At 36.6% G+C, this 24,442-nt stretch overlaps 1 protein-coding gene across 1 annotated transcript in view; it reads right to left on the bottom strand.

The window, feature by feature from the left end:
• MARCHF1 (membrane associated ring-CH-type finger 1) overlaps positions 1 to 24,442 on the bottom strand; it is a 103,070-nt gene that overhangs the window by 71,910 nt on the left and 6,718 nt on the right. The gene's annotated exons all lie outside the window — the stretch shown is intronic.

The following is a 24,442-nucleotide window of genomic DNA, read 5'->3' on the forward strand; positions in this document are numbered from 1 at the left end:
TACGCAGCATATTCTTGCTCTTTACATTGCAAACTTAAAATTATCAGGTATGTAAAGTGGCAGGCAATAGCCTTTTTTGCTCTGAGGTACCAAAACCAGAAACTAAATCCCCAGATGTTATCCTAAATTCACAGTGTGCACATGTAGCTAAAGATTTTTACAGCAGCAGGCCTTATTCTGCAAATCTTTAAGCAGACTTGATAATATTTATTTAATGGGAGATATATAAAGAATAACTCAACTTTTGTGACATTCCTGTGATTACAACACAGAAGTTAGTCAATAGAAACTAGCATAAACATATACAGATACCATCACACAAACATATACACACTGACTGCAGTTACTAATAGACATGGTTGAGATATTTTTTCAATTTTCTGTTTAGTAGATGTTCCTTGAAACAAAACTAGTTCATACCCATTAGGGTTTGAAGAAAATCTCATTTGGAAAGGGTTTCTACTCGCCTAACAAGACAGGTTAGTTAGTGGAATTAGCTTATCCAACCGTGAGACTTGGATGCTACTACTCCCTGTTGTTCCTGATTCAAACCACAAAACTACTAGCTCTCCTGGGGTAATACCACTCTGTTGCTGGGGAAGAAAGAAAAAAAAAAAGGGGGGGGGGGGGGGGGGGCGGAGGGTGGTGGAGAGAGAGAGTCCTAGCTTCATCCTGTTCTGAATAGGAGAATTACTTCTGTTGTTGTCAGAGGTAGGTATGGTTTTTTCACCATAGTACACTTTGAAAAACTTCACTTTCCACTCCAATGTAGTTCTGAACTAACTTGAATTCTGATACACTTGTGATACAATAGATCACTTCTACATGAGATAAAGGAGAATCATCATCAGAGACTATATCCATTAAATAAATTCTCGCTAATGGGCAGGATAATCAAGGATAAACAGTTCTCTTTTGCATTCTAATTTACAGGTCATATATATGCATACAGAAAACTAGTGTATAGCATACTGGTAACTCCTTCCTTTCTTAATGCACTTAACTCATCTACCAAAAGTTTCAGCAAAGTTTACTTAAATATTTCAACTTTTTATAGATACCTTTGATGAAGGATTATCACACAGATAAGCAGAAACCTAGTAAAGAACAGAAGATTACCAGATACATTTTGGGAAATGAAACCAGATGCTAAATACTGATGTGGGGATATAATTTTACATGATGCCGGCAAAGGGCGGGGGGGGGGAGGGGGGAGGGGGAGGAGTTATGTCATGCACGCTGCATGTTCTGTGACTCCTGAGAAAATTATTCTGAAAACCCTGATGAGCAGATTAGTGCTATAAAAGGTCATTAGACACTACACTGAGTATGGTACAGGAAACTTGAAGGAACCAAATGAACAAGCAAGAAATGAGAACAAGATAAAATTAAAAAAATAGCTCATACGTATTAGTTGTACAGACATAACAATCTAAATTCATAGCCCCATGAGCCCCTAAGATGAAAAGAGACTTCAAAGGAAACACTTAAAGAAGGATACACAGGCTCAGTGGCTTTGGGGAGAGGGTACTATCAAAAATATGGACAAAATTAATTATCTCTTATCAGTCTCTTGCTCCCAAGTTTGGTTTTGTTTGGGGCAAAGAAAGGGAAGAAGGTTTATGCCACATGAGGCAAGGAAAGACCTTCACATTTTGGTACCAGCAGAATGGTAATTCAGCCCAACCATAAAATCAAACCATGCACTCTGTACAGTGCATCACACTTGTTCTTCCAGTAACTCAATTATACCCCATTAGCCAACTTGCCCCTTCTGGAACACTAAATTTTTCCATCCTTCCCACTTGAGTGTCATCTTCACATTGTTACTTAGATCATAACAAAAAATACTGCATTATGAAAAAGTTATAATACTTGTAAAACAGTTTGCTATGCCATTCAGTATATGTACGGTCTTCCCCTACTTCTGAAGTAACACAGTTTTATCTCTCCTTGAGCTGAACTTCTATTTCCAGTTTTGTTACTATTTCTTTTTTTTTTCCCAGGCCTTAAAGATTAGGCTCAAGCCTCAAGATTTAATCCAAATCTTTTTGAGTCATTATTTTTGAAATATGGTCAAAATATATAAAGCATTCTAGATGTTTTGTCTAGGGTTTACTACTGATTTACACTGTCTCATTACAGTACCTTCAGTGTTATTTACTGTCACATTCATCTACTCTCACACTTATAGCTTCACTGAATAGTTTTTAATCCTAAGGAATATTCCCCTGAGGAGTTCGTAACAGCACACTGACCATTTTTCTGAAAGAGTTAATTTTGGATGCTGTAAAACCTATTTTAAATTACCTTATCAAACTTCCAGTATTTTCATTGGTAAAAAAAAAAAACCCAACCCAAACAAAAAACTAACTGGCTTTGCACCATCATTTTTACTTTTTATACCATGTAACATGGAAGCTCATTACTGAACTTTGAGCTCAATCTCTTCTACGCAAAGCAACTAATTTCTAGCCAAAAACTTGACTTCTTTACTTGCCTGCATCCTTCCTTCTTTCAAGATTAAAATGGTAATTGCTATTCTTTTTAAATGATACATTTGTTTTAGCACAGTGTTTTGTACAAGGCAACTTTTAATCCAAAATCTTCAAAAACAGGTTTCTTTATAATCCTTTCCTTAAATGACACTGAAAGAAAGATGAATACTTTCTGAAAAGTATCAGGAAAATGTTATCGTTGTTGTGCTAGGCACTGATGAGATCACATCTAGAATAGCATGTACAAGGACAGACACATGAGAAAGATTAATTGAAGCAGGAATGGGGTTCAGAAAGGCCCATAGAATCATTAGAGAAATGGGAAGCCTGCTCTCCAAGAGAGGCTTAAAGAGTTTGACTGATTTAGCTTAACAAAATGATGGTCAAGATGGGATATCTGCTATGTATAAATACTCCTGCAGTAGATAACTAGGGATGGGAAAAATTAAGATAAGCCACAGTTTGCACAAAACAAATGGGCACAAAATATCCACAGAGTAAATTTAGGCTAGACATAGAAGTTTCTTAGTTTCTAGAAAAACAACATCCCAGTAAAAGGAGAAAAAATATAACTGACAATAAGTTAAAGAGTAACGTGAAAATTATAACAGCAGGTGACTGGACTCAATGATGGAGTAAGTCCCCTCTAGACACTTATTTTATTTTGGGAAGAATGTTTTGTAGTTTTCATTAGGGACAGTAACTCATTTTCACCAAAATTGTTACTTAATAGAAAAAAACATTTTTCTTCCAACAGCCTACCTTCCACTAAAAATATGGGGGGGGTTAAATTCAAAGTATTAATGCTAAAAAAATGAAAATTTTGTTTCAAACTTGGCCAATACCTACAACAACGAATTACCTGAGCAATACTTCCAATGAAAAAAATTCCCAACTTCAGTTTTGAAATTCCTACTAAGCGTAAAATGGCACAAGCACTTTATTCCCATCTGCTCACAAGCAAGTCTATAAAGCATGCCCTCTCAGACCTCAGACTATGTGTATCAAGAGAGTTTATTAAAGATTTTGTAAGATGTAACATGCAAAATGCAGTATAAGTAAGGCAGTCATAAAAACTAACATGAATATCAAAAACCTGGCTCAAAGTTCCCCTGTTTCAAACACAAAAGCTCAATTTTCAACTTAAAGCTTAGATGCACTTCTTTGTTAAATTGGGCAAAGGAGCTCAGTTTTCAGGAAGAAAACCACATTTTTTAACACTAGATATTTTGATAAGAACATTCTTCAGGAACATGATACAAAATTACATACTGTATCTGAGATGTAAATCTAGTACTAAATCAAACCTGAGATTAATAATTATTTTTGTCATAGTTATTTCCTATACACTGAATAATCCCTTAGTATCAGCAGAAGTTATCCGTTTCCTTAGTTAGCCAGTTTCAAAATAATTAACAAACACATCATTTGCATCATCCTTGAATCCATATCTCCTCAATGTTTTCAAAACTACTCAAGGACATAATTAGTCACAGAAAGGATTTGGGGTTTTCTAGTCTGGCATTTCTCTTTGCTCATCTACAAGCTATTTCCATTCATTGTTACTTTTTCTTTCCCAAATACATTTTTGAGTTTTCCATCTTGCCTTTCTTACACTAAACACTGCAACAGACCTGAGCTTCAAAACTGTGTTTGTGAATATTCACTCCAATGCAAATTTTCAGTCTAGTTACTTTAGCTAGGATTATGCCCAAAAGTGACCATCCTTCCTAAACATCCTACTAAATCACTTTTAAGATTTGAATACACAGAGTTTATGCAAAAATTTTGGAATATTTCCCAATAGAGAAGTCGGTATTTGCATCAAATAAAAACCTAATCTAAAAGCGTCACATCAGTCATGTGTCTTCTGAAAACTAAAACCAACGTCATTCAAACTGAACTTCTACCGATATACTTTCAGGTGGGAGTCCTGCTAGACACATACACTTGAGATGCACTGCAGACCCACAGCATCTCAACTGCGGCATCTCACTGATCCTCAGATCACAGGCACCACAGCAGGAAGACCCACAGAGCTGTAGTAAATGAGGCAGGGTGAGTGAGACCCAAGCATAAAGCATTTTTTTATACCAGAAAAATACATGGGCTCTGACAATCTGAGGTAGGGATTGCTCATTGGCTTCTTAAGTTTCATTCAGCACACTTCAGCTTGCTTGTGCACACCATTTTACAGGCAAATTAAATAAATTTGCACTTCTCCTTACATATCGCTTCTGCTGGTCTCTAAACATGGTATGTCACTAGAGAGGATTCAGAGAGATATTTAGCAGGGTCTCAAGTGTGATTTAATTACTTTATACTGTTGGTATGTGTAAATTAAATTAATCTGATACCTATTGCCTTGTAAAGTGATTTTTTGTTCAAATTTAAAACTAATTACTAGTATTTGTAATAAATAGCCATTCTTTTCGAGTTTCCTGTAGAATAACTGTCAATAAAACTATTTTTATACAGATATTGTCATTCAAAATATTCCGTATGACAACAAACCATTTTTCCTAGCTATGACAGGACACTTGCATCTTGCAAGATGCTTCAAATAATATTTATGACACTATGAATCTTTGATTCCCCTCTTCTTTTGAAAGTGACAGTTAATTCTGTTATTCAAATCTTACTCTAAGAAGTTAATATTAACAGGTATAAAAATAAACTAAATTCTGACCTGCTCATTTTCAAATACCACCACTTGAGTAAATATGACAAACTGGACCTACTCCCCATTGTTTGTAGTGAATTTTACATCTTGGTATTACTATAAAACTTTGAAGAAGCACTATTTTCAATTCAACCTATGGGAGAAACTAGGCAGTAAAAAGTCTGCAACGGAGACTTCACTAGACAACATTCATCCATTAATAAAAAGATGTGTTTTATTCATGGGAAAAGGTTTCTTCTTCCCCCATAGCCTTTCTGTACTGCACAGATGATTCCACAACTGTCAGTTCAGTTGACACGAAATTATAGACAATAAAAAATATTTGAAAATCTGTACCACTTTCACAATCTTATTGCCTAGGATTCATTTAAATTCAAATTTCTAAACTGTTGCAAACACCAATATACATCTGCTTTGATTTTGTAATACCATGCATTTCACTAGTACGTTATTATAAAACATACCTAAGTTGCAAGCTATACCATAAAAACTGTATCTTAGGATACTGGTGAATATCTAAACTCGATTCTCTGTTTATTCTATTCAGCTTTGGTAACAGAATATAGTATTGGATTTCCTCGTTTGATTTGGGTGCAGTGATGAGCACCCAATTAAAAACAAAACAGAACTCTGCCATACTGTTAGAACTCTGATTTACCCAACCTAAACCAGAAATGAAGTGAGAAACACACTTAACTCGTGACAGCAGGGCAGTGTTATAACCAGCACAGTAAATTTTACCTTCCAAATCAAACCATGCCCAGTGGCCTATGCATCATGGGCACTTGTTTAACCCAGCAGAATAACAAAATTACAGTCTCTGACATATAATCAAGATCAGTTAATTTCATGGTTTTGACTACCCGCTGCTGACATGAGACTGTGATGACTTTGCAGTATACAATAAGGTAAAAAGTTGAAGTAAACCTTGGTTTAGTCTTCTTTAAATGAAGGATACCCAGCACGGCTGCAGGACAAGAGGCAGCACCTGAAAGGAACGTGTTCTGGTTTGATCATATATCTTCCCTTGGTCACCAATGAACAGACAGGGAGAAAATACGTTTTCATCTTTTTTAAGAGAATCTTGGTTACACATCTGCAATACTGGAACTGGCTCTGCTTGATATGCACTGGCTTGTTATGATGCAGGACACGTGCAGATTTGTACATTAGTGTATTACCTCCTCTCTATGCTCAGCATTCTGCTTACTGTTATCAACCAAATGCAACGGTGCCACTGGTGGTTCATTCAGACTTGATTTACAATAGAGAAAATAACATCTAAAATTCCCATTCAATTTGGTAACAACATCAAAAGCTTTAATGCAAATCTACACATTCGGTGTAAAGCCTCAGCTTGAATGATCTGAATTGCCTACCATTTCGGTTTCATTTATTTCACTAGTAAATTGAATCTTGCTATGTGGGCATGGCTATATAGCCACATAATTGTAATGAAGTCATTGTAATACTGGAAATACAAGGATTAATAGAAAGTGCCTGATGATATGCTCACAATCCTAGTGAATGCTACCACCAGCATTCATTATGAGTCCTGTGCCAGCCTATTGTCACAAGAATGGAACATGAGTGTGCCCTGAAAACTCTCAGATCTATTTTTAAGTCAATGTCTGTTTAAGAAAAAAAAAAATTCGCAACTCTGCACATACCCTAACCCCTAGTCAAACAGCCTGGGCATGCTTAGAGCTACTAAAATAAGAATAATTATTTAAAAAGTTGATTTTTAATATTAGTTTACCTGTTTTGTAAAAGCCTCATTTTGCTTCTTCAAAAATTCCATGTACTTGAATCACTCTGTAAATTCCTGTGCTGACTGAGCTTAAAAAAGTAGGGTATAATATGGCAAAAATTATTCATTATTTTTTATGGATAAATTTGGGGACACAGATGCTCTTGCTGGTGCCACGGGAGACTTGTAAATTTCCCATTAGTTGTGAGCAATGTAAAATTTTTATCTCAGCTTATTTTCAAATACTTGGGTATTAGAAAAGGGAAATCATAAAGAAAAGTAATATATACCTGAATAGTTTAGCTATGGTGTTATTTTTAAATTACTAAAGTATTACATAATCTTAAATAGAAGGTATTTGATCATACAGCTGGAAGTAGCTTTACTTATACTGCAGCACTGAAATTTTTATATACACAAACTACCCAGTATATGTTCACATTTAGTAATTTAACGGGAACTCAATGGTTTTTTTAAACTTACTAAATTACTGGAATTAATATTTTTTATAATCTAATATCTTACTGCATACCTGATAAAATTAGTATTATGGTTAACAACAACCGTGACATCTCAACTTGGAACTGATGAAACCTAACATATTTCAGCATAGTAGGCATATAGCAGAACAAGAAATTATTAAATAACTATAAAATTATAAAAATTCTAAAAACACATACAGTTTATTGCCAACTGTAAACTATTAACTAGATAACTGGTTGAAAATACTGCATTTATACATCTTAATGCCTGTGTGACAGAGAAGAGTAAAAAGCACATTTAACATTCCTCCTAATAAATAAAGCCCCAAGCAATTTCTAAAACAGGCTGAATGTTTCAAAAATGCTTGAAGGTTTTGAAGACAAAACCCAAGCATCTCATTTCTAAAGATGTATGACCCCACTTAGAAATCTTACTTACTGTGAGGCTGCTATTATACGATACCAAAAAGATACAATTAAATATTTGCACAACTAATACAAGGTATAAATAAAAAATATGCTTCTAAATGCAAGTATACTCATTAAAGGACTGCACAATTAAGAACAGGCACAGAAAATAACGCAAAATATGGAATCGTACAAAAACTCTGCCCTGAGACAGTATATTCATTGCCTATGCACTTCTAGCCAAAAAAATAAACATCATGCCTCCAAGTGATGGCTAAATAAGTTAAAGAGTGTAAACTAAAGAGCTAACATGCAGTCCTAGCTTCAGGACTAGTCTGACAATACTCTCTGCTGCTTTCACATACAGCCTGCATTCAGTCCTTCCTCCTCCACAGCTGCACATCTCCACCCTTTCAGCTTTTCATCACATTAAAATCGCATCAAAAATTTTAATTATTATTTTCCAGGGAGAGAGCTTCCAATGATAGTATGGGACTCTAGTAAAGCCTTTGAACATAAAGCCTTTTCCACCTTTGTATGATAACTCAGCTGACTGCATAATTCATGAAGACAGATGAAAGACTACTTCCCATGTAAATACGTCAGGCAGAAAAATAACTACTTTGAAATGAAACTGAGGGTAAGATTGAGATCAGACTTTGGGAGTTAAAGCAGAAAGCCAAATTCCTAGCAAGTGTTACAGTCCTTAGATATTGCAGAGGGTCTGCATAAAGTATGAGCCAAATTCTGCCCCACACCAAAACCAAAATTTGACTTTTAGCTAAGTGTACTATGCAATGCTAAAGAATGTAGTACACTGTAAAAGTTATATAATGCTGAGGCATCCCAAAATCAGGTTTTGTGAGGCACATCAATTACTTCTGAAACACATATGATCATTCTGCACTGATGAATTTACAGAAACAATAAGAGAGCATCTGTCTTAGAAATGTTTTTTGTACAAATATAGCTCCACATTTGGAATCATGGAAGATATGTCTTCAGGTAGAAACATGAACATTTGCTTATGCCTGATGAGAGAAACTCTACTGCCAAGTACCTAAAGAACTAACCTGGGTACAAAATTATGAACCAAACTTCTTTCCTGCATCTATTCAGAGAAAGCTTTTCAGGAAGTGGTATTCAAGAACAACCCTCTCCTCCAGAGACTCCACCTTGATTCCAAGAACATTGCTGACTAAGCATCCTCAATAAAAAAAATCTGAGTTAAATTTTAATCTGAAACCATCCCCCAAACACATTCAGTACTTTCACGTAAAAAAAAAAAAAAAAATCCTTTTTGATATCTATCCTAATATCAGCAATTTTTATTTACATTGAACTTCCAGTCCCTTCCTCAAACCCCTCAACCATCAAGTCAGCAGCCCAGGAAGAGCTGCTGGTTTTTTCTATCCTTGCAAACAATAGTGGAAGCGACACAAGAGCAAGCTCTATGAATCCAAAAGTCGAACGCATATGTGCTCCTATGGGAATCCCAGATGAGCATTTTGACTGCTCATCACTATGTCCTTCCCTCTCATTTCTGAAGTGACTAGGCACAGCACCAAGACTGCGGAGAACAGTGGGATCTGCCAAAATGGAACAGTCAATGCTGCCTTCTACTCTTCCATTCAACTGAATCTTCAGTGCCTGTGAACGTGCTAACAGATTTCCTCCTGCTCTGGGAATCCACTGCAAGGAAACCTGAAGTTAGGAGTAGCACTCTGCTTGATATGCTTTTGAAGGTATTTCATATTCTTTAGACTTCTGACAAGGACAGGTGTTTTAAAGCACCTAGTTTAATTTCTTTAATTATGACTGTCAAACGTTGAGAAGGCATAACCTTAGCAACAGTATCAATAAGTGATAATGATTTTTTCCTTTGCAAAATTCATACAGTAGCCTCAAAATTTCTCAGAAACAGCAAACACATGCTAGGCCCTCAGGGACTCTTCCAATTTTTTAATTTGGGCTATGAAGGAGGTATAAAGGGCACTCTCTCCAAAGAATCCATATCACATTTGATAGTTTATTTCAATATGCATCTAAGTAAGAGCCTGGTGATTTCATTAATAATAACAACAAACAGTAGTTTTTCACACAATCAAGTAATTAAACATTGGAACTCTGCCAGAGAAATTGGTCAATGTTAAAAGTTAATGTTCAATTGATATTAAAAGGCATGCAACTCATGAAATTGATGGAAGAAAAAACATTTATCAAGGGCTGTTAAATACCCTATGTTATCCCATATGGGTGAGGAGGACCTCTGACTGCATATCTCTCCAGACTTGAGGAGCATGTCACACAAATACTTATATTTGTATTCTTCTCCAGGCATCACTTGCTTTTGAAGGAGACATGACGTTGGCCTAGATTAATCCTTTGGTAACCACCCACTTCATTGGATTTTGGATGAAACTGGCTATGGGAAACATTTTTATGTTCATCTCTTTTAAGTGGACAGAGATATAAAGCTCTTAGGTTTGAATTTCATTATTGCTTTCTCCTTGTTCAACACTTCAACGAAACAGAAAAACAACTCCAAGAGCAGCATAATATTTCAATTTTAGGAGTACAGTGAATAATACTAACTTTCGTCATATTAACACCAAAAATATAGTTTATGGCTTACTTTATATAATACTCAGCCTCATATAAAGACATTCCATTTGTAGCTACAGCAAGAGGTAAACTTAATTTGAATTACAAAAAAATATGCATGCTAGGTAATATTGTATATTCCTAAGTGTTTATGTAAAAACTGTATCCACTATCCAACATGAGAACAAGAAAATTAATGTTGTAACTGCTGCGTGTCCAAGAATTCAGTGATGAAGGGCGAAGCTTCTTGATTTGCATTTTCAAAACAATGCACCTGAAAAAGATAAATTAAAAACCACAAAAGAATAGCATCTGCTGGAAAAAATAAATGAAATCTTAACACGAAAAGAGCTATCTGTTTTGCAGACCTACTTTTTTTTGTCCCTTGTTGATCTCTAAATACTGATTAGGTCCAGTTTTGCTTATCTTACAAGACCTGACAAGATCACAGCTCATGGCAATATAATGATAAAGGATTAATTTCCTTTGTTAATGTGCTCATTGCTACCCCGAGGAGTAATGTGCTTTTATAAGTACATCAGCAATAAAAGGGGAGCCAAGGAGGATCTCCATCCTTTGCTGGATGCGGCGGGGGGGGGGGGGGGGGGGGGGGGGGGACATTGTCACCGAGGACAAGGAAAAGGCTGAGGTACTTAACGGCTTCTTTGCCTCTGTGTTTAACAGCCAGACCGGTCATCCCCAGGGTACTCAGGCCCCTGAGCTAGAGGATAGGGATGGGGACCAGAATGGAGCCCTCATAGTCCAGGAGGAAGCAGTTAACGACCTGCTATGCCTCCTGGATGCTCACAAGTCTACGGGGCCAGATGGGATCCACCCAAGAGTACTGAGGGAGCTGGCAGAGGAGCTTGCCAAGCCACTTTCCATCATCTATCAGCAGCCCTGGTTAACAGGGGAGGTCTCTGATGACTGGAGGCTTGACAATGCAACACCCATCTACAAGAAGGGCCAGAAGGAGGACCCGGGAAGCTACAGGCCTGTCAGCCTGACCTCAATGCCGGGAAAGATTATGGAGAGGTTCATCTTGAGTGAACTCAACAGGCAAGTGCAGGTCAGCCAGGGGATCAGGCCCAGCCAGCATGGGTTCATGAAAGGCAGGTCCTGCTTGACCAACCTGATCTCCTTTTAGGACCTGGTGACCCGCCTGGTAGACGATGGAAAGGCTGTGGATGTCATTTACCTGGACTTCAGCAAAGCTTTTGACACCATCTCCCACAATATTCTCCTTGGGAAGCTGGCAGCTCATGTCTTGGACGGGAGTAGTCTTCGCTGGGTAAAAAACTGGTTGGGGGGCCAAGCCCAGAGAGTAGTTGTAAATGGAGTTAAGTCCAGTTGGCAGCCGGTCATGAGCGGTGTTCCCCAGGGCTCTGTTTTGGGGCCAGCCTTGTTTAATATCTTTATCAATGATCTGGATGAGGGGATTGAGTGCACCCTCAGTAAGTTTGTAGATGACACCAAGTTGGGTGGGAGTGTCGATCTGCTCGAGGGTAGGATGGCCCTGCAGAGGGACCTGGACAGGCTGGATCGATGGGCCGAGGCCAACTGTATGAGGTTCAACAAGGCCAAGTGCTGCGTCCTGCACTTGGGTCACAACAACCCCATGCAGCGCTACAGGCTTGGGGAAGAGTGGCTGGAAAGCTGCCTGGCCGAAAAGGACCTGGGGGTGCTGGTAGACAGCCGGCTGAACATGAGCCAGCAGCGTGCCCAGGTGGCCAAGAAGGCCAACAACATCCTGGCTTGTATCAGGAATAGTGTGGCCAGCAGGAGCAGGGAGGTGATTGTCCCCCTGTACTCGGCGCTGGTGAGGCCGCACCTGGAATACTGTGTCCAGTTTTGGGCCCCTCACTACAAGAAAGACATTGAGGTGCTGGAGCGTGTCCAGAGAAGGGCAATAAAGCTGGTGAAGGGTCTGGAGCACAGGCCTTATGAGGAGCGGCTGAGGGAACTGGGGTTGTTTAGCTTAGAGAAGAGGAGGCTGAGGGGAGACCTTATTGCTCTCTACAACTACCTGAAAGGAGGTTGTAGTGAGGTGGGTGTTGGTCTCTTCTCCCATTTAGTTAGGAAATGGGCTCAAGCTGCGCCAGGGAGGTTTAGATTAGAAATTAGGATAAAATTTCTTTATAGAAAGGGTGGTCAAGCATTGGAACAGGCTGCCCAGAGAGGTGGTGGAGTCACCATCCCTGGAAGTGTTCAAAAAACGGGTAGATGTGGCACTTCAGGACATGGTTTAGTCTAGTCTACCCTTGATTGGTTTAGAGTGGACTTGGTAGTGTAGGTTAATGGTTGGACTGGATGATCTTAAAGGTCTTTTCCAACCTAAACAATTCTATGATTCTATAAGTGAGACAAATGCAATAGGGAAAAGGAATGAAAAACAGTAAAAATACTTCAGGTAGGTCCAAATATATTTAGCTTTTCTCATCCCTCAACTCACATGTGCATATGTATTTTAGAGACACACTGCCTATAAATCATGGTTAAGGAGTATGCTTATGAAAGTGTTTAATTATCCTATGCATTGAAAAAGATGCTCTTTAATAGCACCATAATGCATGCATTTGGTTATATTTCTCATCTTAGCTCTCTGAATATTAACTAGGATGATTACCATGTGACTAATCCTCTCGCAACAAAGAGGACTACTCATAGGAAAGAAGAACTGGGTGCACCATCAAAATCACCCATGAATCTGTCGTGGTTTAGCCCCAGCCAGCAACTAAGCACCACGCAGCCGCTCGCTCACTCCCCCTGCCCCAGTGGGATGGGGGAGAGAATCGGAGGAGTAAGAGTGAGAAACACTCCTGGGTTGAGATAAGAACAGTTTAATAATTGAAATAAAGTAAGATAGTAATGATAATAAAAAGCCGGGTTAGCTCAGTTGGTTAGAGCACGGTGCTAATAACGCCAAGTTCACAGGTTCAATCCCTGCTCACTGCAGAGGCGGTTGGGCTCGATAATCTCTCAAGGTCCCTTCCAACCCAAAAGCATTCTATGATTCTATAATAACAATATAATAATGATAATAATAATAACAATATACAAAGCAAGTGATGCACAATGCAATTGCTCACCACCCGCTGACCGATACCCAGACAGTTCCCGAGCAGTGATCGCTGCTCCCCGGCCAACCCCCCCCCCAGTTTATATACTGAGCATGACGTCATATGGTATGGAATAGCCCTTTGGTCAGTTTGGGTCAGCTGTCCTGGCTGTGCCCCCTCCCAGGTTCTTGTGCACCTGGCAGAGCATGGGAAGCTGACAAGTCCTTGACTAGCATAAGCAGTACTTAGCAACAACTAAAACATCAGCGTGTTATCAACATTTTTCTCCTACTAAATCCAAACCACAGCACTATGCCAGCTACTCGGAGGAAAATTAACTCTATCCCAGTCGAAACCAGGACAGAATCTTGAATTGCTAAACCTTCTATAGTTGATTTTTGTACATAATGCTTTTGCCCAAATCTATTTTAATCTGAAAATTAGACAAGATGTTGCAAATCAGAACAAAAATCTTTCTAATATGTAGTATTTAAGCTGTAATTACAAGTGAGGGTCATTTAAAAATTCATTCCTCTTAAAATCAGTGTACCTGTGAGTTGAAATATATTTGAAATTCATATATAGTTGACAAGGTGAAAGGTAAAATAGTTGAAAATTGTGTTGAAAACCCTTCTTTGTGAGGAAAGAAGAAAAAAAAAAAAAAAAAAAAGACATCTATGCTGACCATTACTGAGGCTTTGAAATTTGAAAGACCAAATCCTACAATAGTTCCCTCCTAACTGACAAGACCTTTAGAACCGGGGATGACAGATGTGTACACCTGCAAATGTATCACACTATGGGAAATGGAAGAACAGTAAGGACACTATAATGTATATACACTCTGACTGTGATTTTCGAGTCTGAAAAGTAATGAAAGGTTTTAGTTTTTACTACTTAAAACAAGAACCTAGAAACATTCTGAAAACTCAAAATCTTAAAATAAACCTGAACTTTTAAAATTAAATAAATAAAAAAAATCTTTTCTAAGCAAAGGTACTCATCAATTACTGGACTTTCATTTTTTAAAAAATAAAGGATTTTCTTATAAGATAAAGCAAAATCCATTTTGTCTTCAAAAGGTGAGCCTTACAGAACACAATACAAAAATGGACATTTCCAAGAAAAAAGCAGTTGCATTAACATCAAAACCAGCTTCATGACTCTGAAACTTTCATCACAGCAATCTCTTGACAGCACAGGTTTTACTGAGGATTATAAAGCAGTTTCAACTATACTTTTTTCATTAATATAACTATCTCAGGTCATCCCAAGCCAGAGGCAGTGACTGGAAAGCTATTAGAGAACAATAATAAGCTTTCTTGAGCAGACAAGTTATTCACAGACACGCTGCTGAATCTTTTTTTTTATGTATATTCTGTTTTAAAGATAACCTACAGGTCAAATGCATTGAAATACATTCAATCTTCACTCTCAGCTTTCTAAATAATGCATTTAAAAAGCTTGCATTTCTTAGTCTTGGACTTCATTTAGTATTGGTGTTGAAAGGGAAAGGAGTGAATATGTAATTGTTTTCAGTTTCCTATGGCTGATTCCCCACACACTCCCCATTTAGGAAAAAAATAAAATGTATTTTCTCTCCTCTTTCTTTATTATGGTACAGAAAACTTTACAGTAGTTTAATACTCATGTCTGAAATATAAGTATTAGTCCTTTCCCAAGGTGTTTAAAAATTGAATATTGTTAAAATAATAATGCAAATGGTCTATTTTTTTGCTTTTATGCAAAGAATAAAAATAATAATAAAGTAGTCCTTGAAGCAGCTTCAGATGTTCTATGGACCAGACGATTAATGTAAACAATCACCTAATAAATCTTGAAGCAGTTACATTTTCAGGCAGCTGCAATCAGTCCAAGGCAATTGAATGGTTTCTGAAAAGTTTCTGCATAACTGAAAAAAAAATAATACAATCTTTACACTATTCTTGCGTATCGCAAGTTACCAAGTCTCAGGTTTTCTTATCTTATGGGTTTTTTTGTATTTATAAAACTTATCTTCTACCTAGAATGTGGAATCAGACAGGAAAAGCAGAAAAACATATCATGAAACGTGACATCAGAGATTTCATAGTTTGCAGAAGTCCTTACAAATTCTGGCAGAGATTCGAAGTCTAACCACTAAACCTGAGACCATGATAGTGTGCAGAAAGCTCTAAAAGAAGTGGTCAGCTTATTCGAGCAAGAACACCTGCACCACCATTTACAATTTTGTAGCAACACAGATGTTTTTTGGTAGGTAAGATGTTGTAGTTAGCTGGAAACAAATAAAATGCTGTGCATCAAATTAGACACTATACTGTCTGCAGGGAAAAACAGGAGCTACTAAGCTGTATTAGAGAACTGTCTTGCTACATTCTTAGCAATATGGAACGAAAGCAAATACATTTTACATATTATTTTAAATAAAGCCACAATAGGAGTTTAGCCAGTGAAGTCTATTCCATTTGTCATCAGTTTAATATAAAAAAGCATAAAAATACTCATAAATGCATTACTTTAATTAAATAATGGTGGGAAATAGTGAATAAATTAACTTTTTAAAGAAATTTAAACAGATTAAGTTAGAAATTATATTTATTTTTCCTGAGAGAGCGATGCTGTGAATCTGCAAGCTTGCCAGAATGCTTTTTAGTTTATTTCTCTGAAGGAGACAATCTGTATTAAAGCAAAATACAAGCTCATAATCAGGAAAACGCAAATACCAGGTTTCTAGTCTCTCAATTTAGATCAAAACCCGTAGAAGTTATGTCACATTCATCCCACTATACTGCTTTGAATGTAAAAAAAATCACTAGTAAACTGGTCTGATTCCCTAAGACCTAATACGAAACAAAATTCTCAAATATTGTTCCACCTTTATACATATTTTGATAAAGAAAGAGTTTGCCTGTACCATGCAATAACAAAATAAAAAATCAAACACAAACAAACCCCCCAGACAATGGCCCCTGCAAACAAAAGTCCTAATAATATGAGTAGACCTCTAGATGACTAAAATTTCTGAAAAACAAATGAGGCTCTTTAATTACAAAAAAAAAAAAAAAAAAAAAAAAAAAAAAATCCCTACAAGCAAAGTACATTCTGGTCCCAAATATACCTTTTTATGCAGACAATTTCATAGTCACTTCTGAATGCACTGATACATAGATAGGCACAAACAGATCCCATTCTGACTGGTCTTTATGCAGTTAATTACATCCCCAAAATAAACTAAATACATAGATAACCAAAGCATATTGAATTTTCTCATGTACGAAAATAAATTGCTTTCAATTATTTTTTTTATCTGCAAGAAACCAATTGCTTTACTAAACGCTTTGAATTGAGAATAAATATACAAAACTACTAAGCTAATTGCACATCTCACGCATCTGAGAAGCTGATAGGCAACGCATTTTCCATGACAGGCACCAACTAACCAAAGCATTAACTCACATTACTGTAATCCACATTATTAAAAAAGTATCTCTTTGCAAGTGGTTCTTCAAATGCTAAATACCGAGTTGAAAAAAACCCTACCTACACCTAACCTCTAGCTTATTAACTAATTCCAAAGAAATTGTGGGTAGCAGATGGGATATTTGCACCAGTTTAAATTCAGGGCATTGTATTCATGACAGTATGCATAAACAGCCATGCAACAGTCTTGTTCCTCTGCAGCTCCACACAATTTGAAGTCATGGTATTTTCCACAGTTCGGTGACAAAAAGGACACTGTGTAGCAGCAATGTGATGCTGCAGTGGGTTAAGAATGTAGGGCTCTACCTTGTTTCCTCCTTCTAAAAAAAACCCAAACAAAACCATCTGAACAAGGAAATAGAAGACAATAACATAAGTTCACTTACTTATGTCACGAAAGTTGATTTCCTAAATATTACTGAAACTCTTTCATATATGAACTCGATAAGAAAGCTTCTCTAAAAAGATTTTTTTAAAAAGAAAAACAGACCATACTTCCAAGACTGGTATTAGAGTTATCATTTCTTGGTTCGACCCTATGTGTAGACATGTACTACATGAAAGCTTCTTGTACATGTTAAACAAAAAGCTTTTAGGTCACTTGCAGCATTAAAGCAAAGTTTTACTGTTACAGTCTGCAGAATTCTTCGCTTTTTAATCACTTCTTCAGAGCCATGGGAAAAAGGTTTTCCAAGAAACACACGTACAGTAATTATGTTATACTGTATGTTCTCTATGTCTATGTTTAGAAAGACAATATGATCAACGTTCAGATAAAGCAGGAAAAATGAATAGTCCTATGATTAAAGTAGAGAAATCAGAAGCAAGATGACTATTTGTGGTTCCTGTCAGTGATGGTGCGTGCAAAAAAGCAGTTTCCTTAGAACAGATGTTCAAACCCAGCAAATTAATGATGGGTGTCTCCAGGTTTTTTACAATGTATTTTAAACGTACTTGCTTGCTAAAGGTAGGTATCCAAAGAACGCCTCAAAAAATGTATTTAGTTGGAAGTGTCAACATAGTGAATAATCAGTTTTGCAGATGCTATCACCTGCCCATACTGCTCAATACATAAGCCAAGGTGAACTGTGAATATGGTGTGATAAAAAAAGTATTTGGAAGAAAATTAACATTTTTTTTTTTTTTGAGAACAAGTGAACTCATCTTTGTACAAGATACCAATCAAAGTGGAGCTGACATTTGTATTTATACAAAATTTATTTTTTCCTATTTCTTCCCCCCATTCTCTTCCTGATTTCATTTTTACTCCCCTCTATGGACAATTAAACAAAATGGGGGGAAAAAAAGAAATTCTGCCTGAATCATCCTCTCATTATTTCAAACAATTTCTGACAGTGCAGAACCTCATACTGCAAGACTTCCGTAAGGGCAGATTCTCTGATGCTATCTAAATATACGTTGCACTTAAAAATCACACTTTGATAAGTCACCGAACTCTGAGAAGCATCACTTCAGATATTCTAAGCATATAATTTCAATTGATTCCTCTGAAAGTCAGCCCATTTTCACTGAAATCCCAAACCAATGATTTAAAATCAAATTTTAGGTTCACACTTTTGAAACACCTCTTTTGACTACAGAACAGGGTTTTCAGAGATAGGGAGCATCATTAGACATTTAAAGTTACTGGGAGATTAGGACCTCTTTAAAAATGACATGAGTATCTTGAATTGGCTATCCACAAGTGGAGATCTTCAGGATTTTGTAATCTCAGTTTTAAATAACATGGCCTTAACCCAGAACAGCAAAGAAAATGAAGGGAAATCATACTTAGTCTGTGTAAAATATTCAAACTATCTCATACTACTGTAGTTTAACAGGCATCATTATTGATGTTTTGACAATTTAGTAATTATCTATGCAGTTATAAAATCAGTTTAAATTGATTAATTGAATTGCTCATTTTTCTGCATTTCGGTTTTATCAGCTGTTAGTAACATTTCATGAGCATTAATATTTATGGATTACAAAGATTACAAGAAGCAATTAGCACATTCTGAAATAATATTACCCAGAGAAAACAAACATCAAACATGATTAAATAAACTCAGGTTTCCATAATTAAAAAAAAAAAAAAAAGAAAAAGAAAAAATAAATTATTTCAGCATCAGGAAATACCATAGTCTAAGTAAAGTGTCACTTACAAGAAGAGTATATGCCTAAATCTGAATAGATAAAATTATGTTTCCCCACTAAACATGAAGTCTGAGTACATGGTTTTGATGTGCCACACTTCCAGATTATCAACAGAGCACTTTGAGAGCCCTCAGAAACATCTGTACTGCCTCTGGGGTCTTCACCTACAGTGAGTTTGAGCCCATTGGAGGGACCAATATCAACATGCCTCCTAGTTCAATGATCTCGTTATTATAAATTTCACTACACAGAAGTGTATTCTGCCCACCCTCAAATTTACACCAGGCAGAGCCTGTACTCAACCGCAGCTCTGGGAAATACAAGGAGCAGCGAGTCAGCAGCTACTTCAGGTTTGGAGATTCTTCTTTTGTTTGGTTGGTTTTGGGGGTTTCTTTGTCTAAGGAAACCACAAGTTCAAATTAATGGCCGAATCAGTAAATGAGCTCTTTCTACAGTCACTCTTTCTTCACAATACAACTTGTCCCCTTATTTACACATTTCTCTTATATATTTCTTCCAATGGTTATATTGAAAATGCTAATTATTAACTGACTGGTGTTAAAGATAGCTCCACAATAGAGTACTGATTCTTGCCTGGGACTTCAAGACACTGTGAGGAGCCAAATTATACCCAGGAAGAGTAAAATGGGATTGCACTGAATTAATACAATCTTCTATGATCTTCAAATGAAAAAACCCAAACATCCGTGTGAGATGAAAATCCTTCTTTTCTCTCACAGCAGCAAAAAAAAGTGCAGTATTCCAATTTAGTAATAAAACTCAAACAACATTTAGTATCATCTTTACATATTGCTGGAACAACGCACTTACAGCCTGCAAAATAACAGTGTATGCTCACATGTGTAGTCTACCTCAGTGCAACTTAAAACATAATTCTTGTACATGAAATAAATACCATATTAAAGTTAAGAATAACAAACACCTCTCAAAATTTAAGTGTATTATTTCTGCATAAATAGAAAATAAATGGAAGACAAGACCACCTCTTTGTAATATTGAAACATCTATGAAATCAATTTTTGTCATGATTTGCATCTTTTTCTGTCAGATCATGGTTATGCTGTATGTCATAAAATTCTGTGCTCCCAAAACAACAGAAAAGAGAAAAAAGTACCAGAAAAAAAAGACAGTATTATTCTCCTTCATCCAGCATGAAAAAGAAACAGTGTTTAACTTTTGGGTATAAAAATGCTAAAAGGATGGCTACATTTGATGCCTCTCTTCTTAATGTAAGGTGGACCAGACATAAGATCCTGTTTACAATACTTCATGAAAAACAATAACTCAGTTATATAAATTACAACCTACATGGTTAACAAGTAAATATTCTTGGGGTCAGTGCAGACTGAAAAAGAGAAAAAAAAATTACATATGAGGCACAGAAACAGAAAACAGACAATTTACCTCAAAATAGATCTTCACAAAGGATGAAATCTGAACACTTCTATTTAAACAATGCTTAATGATTAGACAAAATCACAGTCAGTCAACTGATCTGGTACAGAAGTTGTACCTTTCTTATCATTGATTTTATAAAAGGATTACCAGGGCAAGAAAAGCTAGGATATATTTCTTTTAGAAATAGGAAAAAACCTACATGCACAGAAAATCAGAGGCAGGAAAAAAGCTAATACAAATTATTATGTGCAAATGTTTCCATTCCAGATTTCAAGGGTCACAGACAAGGTGTTCCTGTAACCCTCAATACAAAATCATATAGCAGCCTAAGACATTTCATTGTCAAGAGTATGTTCTTCACCCTCAGTCTAAACTTCTACTTCTTAATCTCATCCCATTACTCCCATCTCATACTTTATGAAAGGACAAGGAGGAGGGAATAAAAGATTAACTCCTGATGCAATTAGCCTAACGAGGTCACAAGCAGTTTTCTTTCACAGTCAAAAAATCGACGGAAGTAATATGGTCAGCATCCACATATGGCCATCTTCAACCATGTACCCATTTTTAATTAAATTCATAGGACTGGCATTCCCTACAAATCCAGACCATGATTTGAACTAGCACCTCTGAAACTGCATGCTGTTATCTCCATCTCCTGTGGAACGAACACTAAACCTCAGCCTATCTGTTGATTCATCTCTAGAAAGCCGCTAGGTCTCCTGCCATATTTTCTCCTCCTCCTTTGTATTAATTATCCAAATTTATTTAATCCTTCCACTATCAACCAGGATAAGGCTAACACTTTTGTCTCTACAGGATTTAAGCACCTTACAATTGTAAGTGAAATTTTATCCTGAATGTTATCATTAGTTCACATTAATGACACTAAAGTCACAAAGTAGAAGTGACTTTCACAAAGTTATGTGGAAGTTACATACAATGCAAGTCAGTGCTTTAACCTACACAATAATTATAAGCCTTTTTCTGCTTGGGTTCATCACTCCAGCCCTTTCTGTTGCTCTTCTTTGTTGTAAAGGGGACACCACAATTGCAGTTGCAATGGCAGGGAAATAGGATGACAACATTAGATTTCAGAATCTTCCCATAAAGTATTTTTGGAAGAATCCACTTATAAAGGTTAACTTTTGTTTGAAGATCGGATTTCTCCCCCAGACCCTCTCCCACCTCAGGGCTCCATCAAAATCTTATAAAATAGGAAACTCATATATGCTGCAGATTTTCAAGAGGCCCTACTTAAGCGTCTGTGCTACAGCACATCTCTGTTAGATTAAAGGAAGAATGATGGAGAACTGCAATAAGGACTCAGACTGTCTCTATATAAGCTAGGTGTTCACAAGACAGTCATGGTACGTGCAGACTCATTATGCTGCAGGAAAATCAGCCCACAGGTTGGGTGGAACATGGTGCTGAATGTGGACTGAAATGGCTCCATGACACGTCAACATACCATCGCACCAGAACAGCTGGCCACAGAGATATGGTGCACCGTGTAGCCTCCTATGCCACAAAAACAACACCAAATCGTTTGTAGCATTCAGAAGACTCTTACTGAGGGTAGCATAGCAGAAAAATATATTAGGTGTGTATCTAGGGAGACATACAGCTCCCCGTAGTTTACTGTTTTCTTCTTCTTCCACCCCTGTCTGTAGCAAAACTTATGTACTAATATGAATGCATGAAATGGCTTCTATGCATGCACGTAAAACCCCATTTTCCTCTTAAGTGTACTTTTGGGGAGTATTTTGAAGTGCATTTTGCAGTAATTATTACTGTGTAAACCACTTAACAGTAAGAATGAATCCTCTTGCGGAAACTGCACAAACTTAGGTGATTAGGTCCAATTTAAACTGGCAGGATTGAAATACATATATATATATATTAAAAAACCCAAGGGAAATCCTGATTCTTACTCTTTTCTACCAATGCTCTAAACTGCTGCTGCACAAACTTATATGCACATACTTCACTCTAAGCGTGCAAATGGTATCAGTATAGACCCTTCAAGCAAATTATGCACACACATTTCTGTTTACAGGACCGAGCTGCACAGACCATGGCAGTCAGCACAGTAGAGAGCTTATCCTAAAACTGGTTCTAGATCTTGTAATTCAAGTAGGATTGCACTGCAAAATACAACGCAAAAAAATATGGTTCCTCAGGAATGGGAGTACTATGTAAACCTGCAATTTCACTTAAAGATTTAGTATTACCACAAAATTTTTTACAAGACAAAGTTGCAGAATCCTCTTCCACCACTACTTTTTTTTTAACTTTCTTTTTTTCTTCTCTCTCTTTTTTTTCTTTTTTTATAAACATGATGTGCTTTCATAGCTTTCCTTGCTGGTATTACTCTGGCAATAAATGAATGAGCAGACATTTCTTTGATGCTTCCTCTCATCTTGGCTTCCCCATTACAGTGTAGGTGTTCAGTTAATGATGAGACTGAAGGCTTTGCTGAGCTAAAATGAAAATAACCCATTTCACCTTATCAAAAACTTAGGTTAATTACTTGGCCCTGTCTGATTTTCTCATTTTCTAGAACTCATTTCCCAGATAGAAACTGAATGGTGATCTGGTAATCCCCTCTTTGTTGCAGTAACTATAACCCTACATCATATAACCTGGAGCTTTACACACTTTAAAATAAAGCTAAGATTTTTATGGGCATACTAAAAATTGCTAGAAAAATAATTCTTGAGCTTTCAGTCAAAAGTTATGTGAACAAGTCAAATGTACTGAGACATAACTCTTCGCTCCAAAACTAAAAAAAGTTAATACATTTTAAATTCTACACTTAAAAGATGCCCCTTTTTCCTAAGCAAAACAGAGACAGCTTCAACTATATAAAAAAGAAACAAATTATGAATAATTTATGTGAAATAGATTTGAACCAATCTTGTGAACACATGTTGCTATGAGAAACAAGGTGCATGAAATATTTTGGGGAAAAATAAAGGACTGAATACAATCTATTCAAACAGTTACACAGATATTTAACAAATAATTATTTTCAATTGTCATCTTATAGTAATTTGATCTACAGAAAATAATTTCTTGCAAATTCCACTGATAAAAGTATCTGTAATCTGGACAACTGACACCTAGAAAACATAAGTATTATGTAAGTTATAAAGCTAAATAAAACATTACTTTTAAGAACTTTAAATAATAATAATAGTAATAATAATAATAATAGTAATAGTAAATAGTAATAGTAAATAGTGATAGTAATAATTTACTCATATTGAAGCCAACATTCAGGTAAGCTTTATTTTTTTCCCCCACTATTTCAGTTATTGTTGCTTCTATAAATGCAAAGCAATAGTAATTTTCTGTGTGGCCTCCATTTTTGGTCAGGAAATATGTCACCCTTTTCACAAGTGAAATGAAAATGATTTAAGTGAGGACTGTCATTTGAAGCCTGTCACAGGGGAAGCCTAACTGAAATCACTGGTCAAATAAGTAAAAACTTGACTGCATCTGTCCTGCTCTTAAATTATTAAATGACGCTGGTATGCACTGAGGAAGAAACTGAGCACTGGGGGTGACTGACTCCAAACCTTTGGCCTACTTCTGCCCTGCTCTAATGATTCACGTATGCACAGACAAGAAGCACAAATCAACTCTTAACAACTTTACATTCTTATAACACATTTGTGGCAAGAAGCCAGAGGTGATGGCAACCTAGGTAGCGACTGCTAATTGGCTTGAAATATAAGGAAAATCAATAAGATTGGCCTGGGGTGGCATGGCTACTGAGGCCACTGACAGCTTAGGCTGACCCTGTAAATTAGAAAGCAATAAATAGTTAAAACAATTTCCCTGCGGGGCAGCATGCAGCATCATGCAGAAGGATGAGCCCAATGCGGAACATCTAC

This window comes from Pelecanus crispus, chromosome 4, assembly GCF_030463565.1.
Source record: "Pelecanus crispus isolate bPelCri1 chromosome 4, bPelCri1.pri, whole genome shotgun sequence".
NCBI lineage: Eukaryota > Metazoa > Chordata > Aves > Pelecaniformes > Pelecanidae > Pelecanus > Pelecanus crispus.